Consider the following 12,892-nt stretch of genomic DNA (forward strand, 5'->3'; position numbering starts at 1 on the left):
ACAGCGTGTCCTGGTTTCCTTCCAGAGGTGGTTGCAGCTGGACCAGCAAGACCTGGAGCGGATCATGGAGCAGGTGGTCCTGAAGCAGTTTATGGCAGTAATACTGGCTTCCACCGCAGACTGGCTCTAGTGCCACCTGCCGGACATCCTCGCTGATGCCATCCGCCTGGCAGAAAATCACCTGGCCGCGACCCATGAGGCCCCCTCACCCCCTTCCATAACGGCCCCTCCCCACGACCCGAGGCCAGTCGAGTTTCAGCCCACTGCCCACGCCAGGCCTTCCCCAGCCCCTGGCCACCCTGCCCCTACCCCGATACGTCCTTCAAATCCCATGACCCACCCCTCCCCAATCGGCCCCCCTCTGTCATGGAGAGTCACACCCCCGTCCCTTTAGCCCCTTCTATTTCCTCTCCCCAGGGGGCCCCTCGGGCGGCCAGAATGCGGGGACCGGAGTGCTGGCAGTGTGGATACCTGGTTCACCTCCAATCGGACTTTCCTGTTATGGATGTCGGCGTGGTGGAGGCCGCCGATGACGCCGCCGGCGCGGCCGCTCCCGGTCCAACTCCTCAATACCGAGTCCACGTAAGGTTCCAAGGGGGTATCTGCTAGGCTTTGTTGGACTCTGGGTGCCAGCAAACGATGGTCCATCCAAGCCAAGTACTGCCGTGGGCATGGTGTACACGTTGCATGGTGAAGGTTCGGTGTGTTCACGGAGATGTACACCATTATCCCACCATGAGGATTACATTGCGGGTGGGTGGCCGAACCAATAGTGTGCGGGCTGCAGTCGCACTGTGACTGCCTTTTCTGCTAACATTGGGGACAGATTGAAGGGGTTTCAACAGGGCTCTCATGCAGGCGGAAGCGAAGGGGAATGGCACAGGAGTGGAGGCCTGCTGCCTCCTGGCCACAGCGGGAGCCAGGGCGTCGGGCCCCCCAGCAGGCACCGCGCAGTTTGTGGAAGTAAGTGACTTCCCCTGCCAGCAGTCGCAAGATGACACTCTTCGGCACGCGAGCAGATCGCTAAAATCAATGGGGTGCCAGTCTGCCTCGGACAGCCGCTCACCTACCCATATTAAACGACTGGTATTACCATGTACATCACGACTCAGACACTATGGAGGACAGCGTCCAGCTGTTAGTTCCCGCGGCCGCGGGGAAATGTTATTCCACGCGGCCCGTTCAGAAACCCATGGCGTGACAACTTGGACAGGATAAAACACTATGACGGTTCCAGTTACGATTTTTTTGGCCAGGTATTTGCAGGGATGTCCATCGCTGGTGTGACGCATGCCCAAAGTATCAGTGAGTGAATCCACCCGCTGTCCCTCGCGCATTGCTGTGTCCATTTCCCCTTGTGGAAATCCCATTCGATAGGGTGGGGATGGACCTTGTGGGCCCCTTGGAGTGGAGCGCACGGGGTTTTCGCTTTGTGCTGGTGGTGGTCGATTATGCGACGCGGTACCCGGAGGCAGTTCCCCTGCGGAATATATCTGCGCACACAGTGGCAGAGGCATTGTTTAAAATATTCATTAGGGTGGGCATCCCAAAAGAAATCCTCATAGATCAGTGTACCATGTTTATGTGACGTACACTCATAAACTTCTAGAAATTGTTGGGAGTTCAGCCCATTCGCACCAGCGTTTTTCACTCCCAACCTACCGTATCATGTTCCTGTTCAAAAATTCAAAGTGATACAGGATGAACTCAACAAAATGTTGCAGCTGGGAATCATTGAAGAATCCCACAGTGACTGGAGCAGCCCGGTGGTGTTGGTACCTAAGCCGGACGGCTCTGTCCGCTTTTGTGTGGATTACCGAAAAGTCAATGCGGTCACAAAGTTAGACGCTTGAGGGCAGTCCTACAGTCCCTGATGGACGCGGGCCTCACGGCAAACCCGGCAAAGTGTGCAGTTGGAAAGAGTGAGGTATGGTATCAGGGGTTCCTCTTGGGAGACAGAGAGATTTGGCCACAAATCAACAAAATGCTCACTATTGCGGCTTGTCCGGTCCCCAAGACAAAAAAACAGGTGAGGTCTTTTCTAGGGGTGGCGAATTACTATCGCCGGTTTACCCCAGGGTTCTCCACCCTAGCTGTCCTCTTGACTGCTCTCACCCGCTAAGGGGCCCCAGACCCAGTTCAGTGGATGGAGCAGTGCCAGTGTGCTTTCCGGAAAATTAATGAAATGCTGTGTGGGGGCCCTGTCCTCACCTGTCCTAACTTTTCTCTCCCCTTCCTCCTGCAGATAGACGCGTCTGACTGGGGCTTGGGGGCGGTCCTCTCCCAGGAGGTGAAGAAGGAGTAGCTGCCCCTACTGTACATCAGTCGTAAGTTGACTCCCCTGGAGTGTAAATATAGTACCATTGAAAAGGAGTTTCTTGCCATTAAGCGGGCTGTCCACTTCCTCCGCTTTTACCTGCTGGGGCGGGAGTTCCAGCTGTGCATGGACAACGCCCCCTTGCAGTGGCTGCACGCCATGAAGGACTCCAACCCCCATCTCACCCAGTGGTATTTGGCCTTGCAGCCCCATCGCTTTCGGGTGGTCCATCAACCAGGTCAGGACCTGGTGGTCCCTGACTTCCTCTCCCGGTGGGGAGGGGCGGTGCGACCCCACGCCCCCTCCCCCCCCATTGGGGGCGTTAATGAGCCAGTGGAGAACTGTGGCATGCCGAGGCGGCCGAGGAAGGGGGCAGAGAGAGGGACAAAGTTGCCACACGCACCCTATTTCTTCCCCTGTGTCTAACAGGGAAGGAGAGAGACAGAGGAGAAATGCAGAACTTTATTCAGTCTTGCTCATTGTTTTAGTGAGTGCCTTGAATCTGTCCTGGGTCCTCAACCCTGTTCTCCCAGCTCTCTTCTCTCTCTGGACCGCTTGGTTTCCACGAACTCCTGCTTGTCTCATGGATTACGGCTTTTGGATTGTCCCTCTGGTAACGTCTGTGCATCAGTGACCCTTGACTTGTTTTGTGACCATGGTTTTTGGATTCCCTGACACTCTGCTCTTGGGTCTGATGGCTTCCTTCCGTTGTGACACCATGCCAATGTTGGAGCTTGCACATTAAAAAAGGGCAACGAGGAACAAGTCAAAATTTCAGGGCTCTTCCATCGGCTGATGTCGTGAAAAGTTCCTCTGTGTCTGAGTGTATTTCTTTAAAGGTCTTGTACAGCTAAATGGAAAAGAGGGAAAATCTCTTCCACAGGTGGAAGAAATAGAAATGATCATCTTACTAGAAGATTGCCTGAAAACTTTAGACCAAAGGATTACACAGCACTGTTCAAGCAAGAGCTTCTTTATAGAAAAGGACTCTTTCTTCCTTCCCAGGATAAGATACTGCATCATGTGTCCTTGCAAAAAAGCTGCAAATATTTTAGATTAATGTGTTTTCCCTTACAAATGTATATAGTTATGGTTACATGAGCATGTAATGGAGATGAGATGCTGAAGTTTCCCTGAATGGGAAAAGCAGTGTTTGAAAACAGACAAATGGCTTTTTACTTGGATTTGTAAACCCTATATCTTGAATACATTGTTAGATTATGGCTCTTATGTTTTGTGCATTATATTTTTGTTGGAGGTCTGTAGCTGCAATTCATTGTGTTTTGGGTAAGTTTATTGTTGCTACCACTTTTTCCTGATGTGCACTTGTGTAGTTGTGCGAATAGATAGAAGCAATTGGTTGTGTGTTTGTGTAGTTCTTGGTGGCATTTTTATTAATTTGCTTGTTTAATTGTATTTGTGGTTTGTTAGGGTGCATGTAAAGCTAAACAATTCTGTGTCCTGTACTGTAGAGTGGGTATGACTCCCATTGGTCAATTAATCATGTTTTGTTTTAGTTGCAGGGGGGGCGCGATGGCGCAGTGGGTTGGACCGGGTCCTGCTCTCCGGTGGGTCTGGGGTTCGAGTCCTGCTTGGGGTGCCTTGCGGCAGACTGGCGTCCCGTCCTGGGTGTGTCCCCTCCCCCTCCGGCCTTACTCCCTGTGTTGCCGGGTAGGCTCCGGTTCCCCGCGACCCCGTATGGGACAAGCGGTTCAGAAAATGTGTGTGTGTGTGTGTGTGTGTGTGTGTGTGTGTGTGTGTTTTAGTTGCCATTGTTGGAGTAGTTTTAATTTAGATTAGGAATCTCAGCTGACAGGAATTAGGCTGGTTTAAAAGGCAGCTGGTGACCTGTAGCAGCAGCCTCTTGGGGTGCAAAGATGAGGGAGTCCACCGAGACACCTCTGTTCCGAGGGATGTTTTGCAACCAAACTGTGCGACATCACCGGAGACCTGGACGCTCCCGCCACTACAACAACCTGGTTCATCATTGTCTCTCAGACCCTCCATCCTGCTTCAGTTTCTCCATGGGACTCTGGAACTGCTAATCTACGGTGAGAAAGGCTGACTTCATACCAGCCTACACCTCCCACCTCTCATTGGTCCTCCTGGCACTAACTGAAGCCTGGATCACCCCCAGATAACTCAGCCAAACCCACAGCTCTCTCTAACTACTCCTTCTAACACCCCTCGTCTCTCCAGCAGAGGTGGAGGCACAGGCCTGCTCGTCTCTCCCCCAGGGGGAATATTTATCCCTCTTCACATGCATGACCTGTAGTCCCATGAATGGAATGTTCTCTATCACTTCCCCAAACACTCTTGTTGTGGATGTTCTTTATCGCTCTGCTGGCCCTCAGCTGTTTCATGGATGACCTTGACATCTTGTTGAGCTTTCTCCCTGAGGAGAACGCTCTGTTGATTCTTCTAGGTAACTTCAACCTGCATGTCGATCCTACAGTCCTTTGACCTGGATGCCTACAAACTACTCTTGGTTACATTTCACTCTGCTGTCTCCTCAGCTAAAACTACCTTCTTCCACAACGAAATAAAGTCTGCAACTTTAAAAAAAAAAAAAAACACACTTTGCCACCTTCTCATTCCTCCTGTGTCCTCTGCTGCCTTCTTCTCTCATTGCTGATGTCTTTGCTTTGTTTTGCAGAGGCAAAGTCAATGTAATCATGGACAAGTTCTCAGCATGGCCCTGCCCGGTTCAAGCTAGACCTCCCTCTGAAGTTATGTTCTCCAAATCTGAAATATCAAACTTCCTGATATCCCCCAGAGCTACTACCTGCTCACTTGATCCGTTCCCATCGTCACTCCTACAGAACATCTCTCCACCTTCATCTCTAAGATCAACTCCCCACTCTCCTCCGGCTGCTTCCCATGGGCCTTCAAAACTTCTCTCATTTCACCTCTGTTAAATAAACCCTCCCTAAATCTCAATTCAGTCTGAAACTACAGACCAGTCTCCCTCCTCTCGTTCCTGTCCAAAACTATAGAGTGGGTGGCCTGTGGAAAAAACTATCTGAATTCCTCACCTGGAATCATATCCTCGATGAATATCAGTCTGGTTTCAAAGGTCTTCACTCCATGAAGACAGCGCTTCTGGCAATTTTTGTACATCCAGTTGTTCAGATTTAGTGGAAGGTTATATGCTGCAATTTCTCTTTGTGAAATGAATTCTCAGCAACGTTTGCTGTAACTTGTTCGGCAGAAAGAGAGTTGAGGAATCGTTAATCGTTGTGGGAACTCAGGGGCAATATAAGGGGGTGAGTGTGTTGGCCAGTGAAAGGGCACTAAGCAGGCTGGGAAGGCTGGATTAAGGACTGAGGTGCAGTCCTGGAGGAAAGGCGCCCTCGCACCAGGAGCATTATTTTTTCTTGTTGTGTGCTGCTGTTTGAGTGTCCTTGTTCGCCCCATCCGAACCCAGAGCACAGCGCACTACAATACCTTTTCCCCTCTTCCTATTAACACCGAAATACCACACAGTCATCGTGTGTCTAATGATTGTTTAAAACAAATTTTGTTCTGGGAGGAGTGAGCGAATTGGCCTTCCTCCCATGCATATTGCCATGAGATCCAGGAAACCATTGCTTCACTCTGGTATCACGGCAGCAGTGTCAATTTACAGCAACATACAGCATGCTGGCTCGTGACTCTTTTCCTTCTGTTTTAACGCCCCCCAAGGGGTTCCATCATAACCTGAAATGCTATGCTAACTTCAAAAGTGTAAATAAAACCTAGGAGAATTGACACACACATGTACATTTAACCATATGTACATTTAATCATTTAACCATATATTATATCAGTTATCAGTAGATGATATTAATTGTTGTATAGTTGATTCCATCTCTTAGCAACCACATGTTTCTAGAATGTTCTGTCCTCCACTTCTGTCCTTAGACCAAGCAGTATGTTCATCCATCCATCCATCCATCCATCTCTGCTTGACCCTCACAGTGCCCCCTCCATGCCATTGAGCTAGAGTACAGTCAGTCTGACAATGCCCAGTGCCATTGGATCAGAGCACCATCAATAGCTGCTTGATTTGCGATGCAGAATCACAGTTTTTTAAACAAGAGGCCAGACACAACTCAACCATGGACCAAGTCTCTGTTCATGGTATATACTGCCTGAAAATCATGCCCAGTGTTTTCTAAGCCAATTTTCAAGGCTATCTTGTTTTCTAATAGAATTTTCTGATTTCCCATGTGCCCCCACCCCGACTGGTTCTTGGCCTCCCCTGTGCCACCTCATTAAAAAAAATCCTGGAATTGCCCCTGCCGGAGTCTATCCTTAGTTTCTACATATTTTAAAAATGTGTTTTAAAATAACACAGGGGGTACACCCTGGGTGGGACGCTAGTCAGTATCAAATCAGAATTACTAAAATCTTCACGTTCCTGTTTTGCCTTCAAGAATTATTTATGAATGGACGTTTATTTTCAGAGGCAACAATCTAACTTCCTTAGTTGTTCCACTCACAAAATAAACAAAAAAGACTGTTCCTTCAGTTTTTGATCTGTTTTTTGATGCTATAAGTACGTGTGAGGTTCAAAGAGGTACTCATATCTGAGATTCTCCAGCTTCTTAAAATAAATGTTTTTTTAAACTCAGATCTTCATTAAAAATTCCTGAATTGTCCACCAATATAAGACGATAAGAATGCCATCCATAACCTCCAGCCCTCCTTGTTCACTTTTTGCTTCTCAAGCAGGTTATACATGGGTTGTCATAAGAGCTGATTCTTAATATGCTGAAGACTGGCCTGTCCATCATGTCAAGCTTTACCTTCCACTAGCTTGCACTCTTTTAAACTGTTTCTTTAACAGTACCAGAGTAAGATCAGAGAATCCCCTACCATCTCTCCAGTGTACATAGATTAAAGTCCCCTAAACACATTTGCAAGATCTCCTGCTGTAATATTTTTTCTCTCAATAAAGCAAAGAAGGAGGTGCCTTTGTAACTGCTGCTGGCCCACAGTTATATAACCAATTTTTCCCAGCCTGAAAAAGCTAACTTGCTGTATCAGGCAGGCTTTTGGAACATCCCAGAATTTGTGTCCTTTGGCCCCGATCCAAGTTCTATGGGTGTTCCACTCAGCCCCTTCCATCTTGTCATTTGCTCCATCAGGCATCATGTGTTTATGAGGTTCGCGGAAGTAATTATTCATCTTTGAACTTGTCCTTGTAACTTCTATTGCATGAGCAATACAAAACGGCCGCTCAGAACAGGGTTTATGGAGCACAAATATGCCATAAGGAATAATGACCCCAAATCTGCTGCAGCAAAACATTTTACCAATCTCACACACAGTGAGATTGTTACGTTTCACGTGGATTGAGGTCGCATACAGGAGTGCAGGCCAACAGGCCAACAGAGACAGACACCTCCTTCAACGGGATGCATGGTACATTATGTTAAATACAATATCCCTAAAAGGCAAGCCGGAGCTTAACCCAGGGCGCAAGGGCCACACCCCGGACAGGACACCACCTTGCCACCTCAAGCAGGGACTGAACCCCAGACCTGCCACACTGCATCCTTCTCACATGTGTATCTTTGTGATACATTTCTCATTGTTATTTTGCTTTGATACATAGCAATGTACACACCAGGGAAGGCCTAGAGCTGAAACGCATTCATGTTTTCTCATTACTTTCGTGCTCATATTAATAAAAAGTATACAATTGCAGTTGACCCTTAAACAATGCGGGGGTTTGGGGCGCCGACCCCCTGCACAATTGAAAATCTGCGTATAACTTTTGACCCCGCAAAAACTCAACTACTAATAGCCTACTGTTGACCGGAAGCCTTACCGATAGCATAAAGAGTCGATTAACACATTTTTTGTATGTTATATGTATTATATACCGCATTCTTACAATAAAGTAAGCTAGAGAAAGGAAAATGTCATTAAGAAAATCATAAGAGACAATACATTTACAGTACTGTACTGTATTTATCGATATCATAAGTTTATATTGTCTGTTTACAAGATGAATCGTCTGTCTGTCTGTCAGTACCGTCATCAATATTGTCTTATATGATACAAACACTACATTATATGTATTACATCTATATTTTATGGTAGTAAATGATAGAACAGACTAGTATCTACATATATTTTATGCATTCATGACATACCTAACTTTTTCTTATTTTTTTTAATATTTCTAGGGTATGTGGTTCGTCTGTGAGTTTTTTCAAATTGTCGCAAATCTCCAAAAAATTTTCCAATATATTTATTGAAAAAATCCACATATTAGTGGACCCGCGCAGTACAAACCCATGTTTTTCAAGGGTCAACTGTACAGTATAGTTACCACTTGAGGAGTGGCCTTATAACACTCTATTCTAGCTAGTGTATGCAAATTCCCTCTCGTATGAGATCACGCCTGAAACCAGACCCTTCCTGCTCTTCATGACTGTTAAAAGCACATTTTAGAAGAGAAGCAGATAAGATCTGATGTGAGTTATTTGAGGGTTGCAGCAGATGTGGCCATACTCTATACTGATGACCTCATCCCTTTTTGTCACAGCTTTTTGTAGACAGAACCACTGACACCACCTAAATGCGCAAAGTTTGCTAGGACAAAAGTTGCATGAAAGTCTCTTGTGTAAAATACTGCTTCTTGTGATTCTCTAGAAAACTGCCACAAATTATATTTAACAATGGTACAGTTCTAGAGTTTTGATTCTAAAATTTTCAGTTTTGCTAGTCCCATCCTGCGTGTACTCTGCCTTCGCTCTGTTCTTCTAGGATAGATTGCAGACCACCTGCATTGGAGAAGTGGTGATGGCTAATGTATGGGTGGATTTTCAGTTATACATGTCCCTCACAAAAAAAAAATGAAACACCAGCTCATGAGTCCTTGGAGCTATACCCTTTTCATCTGGTAGAATTCAAAATGTCCTTCATCTCTTACTTTATTCATTGATTATTCAGTCTCTTCTTGCTATAGCAGAGAACTGGTAGGCAGGCTGGACATAAACTCAAAATCTGGAGTCTTACGATTCAACAACCAAGAAACGACAGGAACTAACATCTCTAACATGGACGTGAGTGCTATTCAGGTTTTCCATTGGAAATGGCCCAGAAGTTGATTTCAAATAAATCCTGTTGTTATTTTTCCAATGCTAACTTCCAACAAAATGTTCCAATACCTCACCGTAGTGCACCCATAATAGTCGCACCCATTTCCCATCTGCATTTAGTATATTGTACCATTATGGCAAAAGATTCAGTGTTTGTGGTAAGCAACCAAGAACATTCCCACCAATTGCATCTCAGCAGCTGTAGTGGATCATGGATTTGTTCATCTGCCTTAAAATGTTCTTCAGCACATGATCAGTAAAAGCTTTACTGCATGCCTTTACCCACCAGCACATGTCAAATTTGGGAACTGAAATGGCATAAGACAGCACCAAGTGCACTAAAAGTCTTTATTTAATTTCCTTCCCATAACCAAGCCAAAAGTGAACATGAAACCAGTAATCATGGAAAGAAAAAATGTTAGCCAACTAACCCTAACTGAATACTAACCTTGAAAACCTGTCCAAGTGTACGTCATCTAAAAAACTTGAAGTGGACTCACCTGCGCTCCTTTCCTCCTCAGTGAGCTCTCACCCTAAATCTAGTGTTAGAAGTAGTGCTGCTAAAAATCAGAATTTAGAATCTTACAATTTGATTGGACATGATGAGCTGAATACTTTGGTTTTTTTTTATATTTCTGCAAGAAATTTCACAAAATCTATAAAATTTGGTTTCAATCTCATTTAAGCATTTTTTCCTGAAACTTAAACATTGCATTCGTACTGTAATTACTTAACAGAGGAAGTTACCTGACACTATCCGACAGCATAAAATGATATTTTCACCATGTTTTTCAGAAGTTATGATGAGATTAGCAAAAAGGTTGATAGAGCTCTATTTCCAGGTAAATGCATTGCTCATCTGTGCAGTCTGGCTTCAACTGGTAATTTGTGCATCATGGCGGTGGTAAAACTGTTCATATAACTGATGTTAGAATTGCAGTTAGTAAAAAATATGCTGTGGCTTTATTGATATTCTAAAGGGACTTGTCTCTATTCATGTGATGCAGAGGCAGAGTCAGTTTCAAAAGGTTCATCTGTTTTTCTTTCTTTTTTTGTTTTTTGTTTTTTTTTTTTTTTGGCTAAGGCAGGGCTGGGGAAATCCTCATGCAGACCCGTCAAAAAGTTATACATGAGTACTGTCGGACTCTTACCAACTAAAACTTGAGCCTGATTGGACGATATTTCGACCGTGTTAAGAACACGCTGTCGGCATGCAAAAAAGCAGGCTAAGTACCCTCCTCGATAATGACCTCCCAAACAGTTTGGGTCACCCCCATCATAAGTCTCCCTTTAAAAGCCAGCACCCTCTCATTTTAGTATGCGGTGTTTTGTGCTACGTCTTTTAAAAGTATCCGCCATCACTACACTCCCCTCCAAGGCCTTTACTCCCAGGAATTAAATACTTTCCATAGTCAACCCAACCATCCCATGAAGGAAGTTCAGACTATCCTTGCTGAGTGTGACTCTCCAGTTGAAGACTAAAGCTCCTACACTGACTTCATAACCTTCAGTTTTCTTGTCCTTTGTGGCTCTTCCCTTCAAGCATCCAACAATTACTGTAATTAATGATCCAAAGATACTGAGGCTCCATCCTCATTCCTAAACTTTACAGAGCTTGGTGTTCACTGGGCATCATTGTTGTATTTACATTACTGACTTGTAGACAGCGCATACTGAAGGTTATTTAAGGACAGCCGGCACATCAGAAGTCCTGCTCATGTCCTTTCCTTCAAAGTGCTCATTTTGTACGACTAGAGTACGATGCGGCAGAAGGGGACTGTAGGACCCCTCAGTCCTTCCTGTTGATACAAACAAGGACTTATGACACAGTAACATACATTTTTGGTAGATTGGTCTCCCATTGTGCGGTGGTGTAGTGGGTTGGACCGCAGTCCTGCTGTCCGGTGGGTCTGGGGTTCAAGTCCCGCTTGGGGTGCCTTGTGACGGACTGGCGTCCCGTCCTGGGTGCGTCCCCTTCCCCCTCCGGCCTTACGCCCTGTGTTGCCGGGTAGGCTCCGGTTCCCCGTGACCCCGTACGGGACGAGCGGTTCTGAAAATGTGTGTGTGTGTGTGGTCTCCCATTGTAAATCTGAACAGGTTGCAATGGCTCCCTCTAACCATACCCCTAACTCTGTCTTTAATTCTGACTCTAACTCAAGCCCTAACCCTAACCCTAACTTGTCTCCTGTAGTGGCTGTCGACACCCAAGCCAGAAGGGGGCAGAATAGCTGGTGCCCAAAGCAGACATAGCAAAGGCTCAGATTCCACAATCAACCCAGGCCATACAGTACATGATCAGAAAGATTGTATTTTAATAATACCATTATGAGAACACAATACAGCACACACACACACACACACACACACACACTGGCATCAAGGGATCGCATGACTGCAGCTCACACTGGCTGACAACCCCCGCCTGGCGCCACACCCCCTCCCTTTGTTTCCTCCGTCTTGTGTGAAACTATTACATTAACCCTGTGTTTGCCCTTCTCTCTGCTTCACTTCGGAATTTATGGTATTTATAATTATGGAGAGCATTTGAAATACTGATAATCCATGAACTGTGTTAATTACATCTGTGACATGGTTCAATAGTGGATTAGACACATGTGGAAAGTTGATTCTATTCTCTCATTATTGCTAACCACCTGCCCTAATGTAGGTTGTGTATTTGAACATTATAGGTTGCATTGGAGAGAAGCGCCAGCTACATTATTGTGAATAATTTACATGTGGGTAGCACAGTGGAGTAGCGGCTGATGGGTTTGAATCCAGTTCTGTTAGTGCGGTGTTTGCATGTTCTGTCCCTGATCACAGGCTGCTCTCTTTTTGCAGTGCTGTAAGGCGTTTGATCGTATTTCTCAGTTCTTCCCCACCTCTGTTGAACTTCTGCAGATTAAGATCGCTGAGGCCTCGCTGTACAACTGGTCTGTGAGCCAGGAAATTCAAGTGACGCCAATAAGCATATCGCAAACCGACACTTAGTCATCATTGTACAGCACAACATTTATATTTCTTTATTTAGCAGACGCTTTTCTCCAAAACGACTTTCAACGGATACTATGTAGTGTTATCAGCCCACACACCTTATTCACCGTGGTGACTTACACTGCTAGATACACTACTTACAATGGGTCACTCATCCATACATCAGTGGAACACAGTCTCTCTGTGTTACTCACACACTATGGGGAACCTGAACGTCATGTCTTTGGACTGTGGGAGGAAACCCATGGAGACTCAGGGACACAGTGGGGATCAAACCCATACTCTCTCACACCACCCAGGCACTGTGAGATAGCAGTGGTACTCGTTGTACCACTATTCTACCCCACCCATTTGTTTGCCCTCCTCCCTGCTTCACTTTGGAATTTATGGTATTTATAATTATGGAGAGCATTTGAAATATTAGCAGCAGGAGCAGGAGTGGGCAGCCACTTCACCCTTGACCCCGGAGGATTTTCCTTCACTG

Source organism: Scleropages formosus, chromosome 22 (genome assembly GCF_900964775.1).
Source record: "Scleropages formosus chromosome 22, fSclFor1.1, whole genome shotgun sequence".
NCBI lineage: Eukaryota > Metazoa > Chordata > Actinopteri > Osteoglossiformes > Osteoglossidae > Scleropages > Scleropages formosus.